Source organism: Etheostoma cragini, chromosome 10 (assembly GCF_013103735.1).
Source record: "Etheostoma cragini isolate CJK2018 chromosome 10, CSU_Ecrag_1.0, whole genome shotgun sequence".
Classification (NCBI taxonomy): domain Eukaryota; kingdom Metazoa; phylum Chordata; class Actinopteri; order Perciformes; family Percidae; genus Etheostoma; species Etheostoma cragini.
Window position 1 is genome coordinate 7,021,802 of NC_048416.1, and position 1,058 is coordinate 7,022,859.

Sequence of the window (1,058 nt, forward strand, 5' to 3'; positions counted from 1 at the left end):
ACGACAGTAGCACTCAAAGATGACACAAACAGCGCATCAAGAAAGAATCATATTTCGTTCTTACCTCCGTCTCTTTACAATATTTTCCGTTAGTCGTCCGACTCGTCTGTAAATGCTATTCTTCTTCTTTCTTTTTCTCGTTGAGAAAATCCTATGTGAGCGCGCACCGCACTAAAGATTCCGTGTGAAACGGTGCAGCATATGAGTTCCAGTTTCCGTGTCATCGCATTCGGTTCGGCGAAGGGGCCATAACGGGGGCCAGGGCCGGTTCTACAGGGGCACCGGCCCCTGTTGGCCCCTGTCTAAAACCGCCCATGCACATGAGCCAAATTTTTAAATCCAGAACAAAGTTCTTATTAGTGATGTTCATGAAAGAAAGATAAATAGTGCTATTGTATATATTCCCTGCCATGCAGCTATTCTCTGCTATCAACTGTTCTCTGTTTTTGACATGGCGGTATGAAGTTTTAAATAACATTTATTTAAATGTTTTTTATATAGGACATGACCTCCTAAAACATTTTTGCATTTTATTTTGGGATGTTACATGTAGGGGTGATCTGAGTACCCGGCTGAAACGAGTATCCGGTACGGATAAAGCACTTTTGCCGAGTACAAGTATTATACGAGTAATATGAGTCAATATCCATGCTCGGATTGAATACAACTTCTCAACTGGCCGCGCAGCGTTCTGTGATAAACAAAGCGCCCCCCCCCTGCCTACAAACCTGCTCGGATCAATCTCACACACACACAGAACACGGAGAAATGCGCTCCCTCGGCCTCTCGCTCTCTCTCGCTCTCTCTCTCTCTCTCTCTCTCTCTCTCCCGCTCCGTCAGGCAGGCAGTCAATCGGGTCAGCGGATCTGTTCCGTTAACGTTTAGGGTTTCTTTAGCTTCAGGTTTGTTTTTAACTTTGGTTTATAGCACTTACATAGTAACCAGTAGGTTTCTGGTGAACAAGGGTTTCAGACAAGCTGCTTGGTTTAAATGCAACTCCCGTTGCGTCTCTGCCATCGGAGATTTATTTATTTTTTACCGTCAGCTGCCCCCCCCCC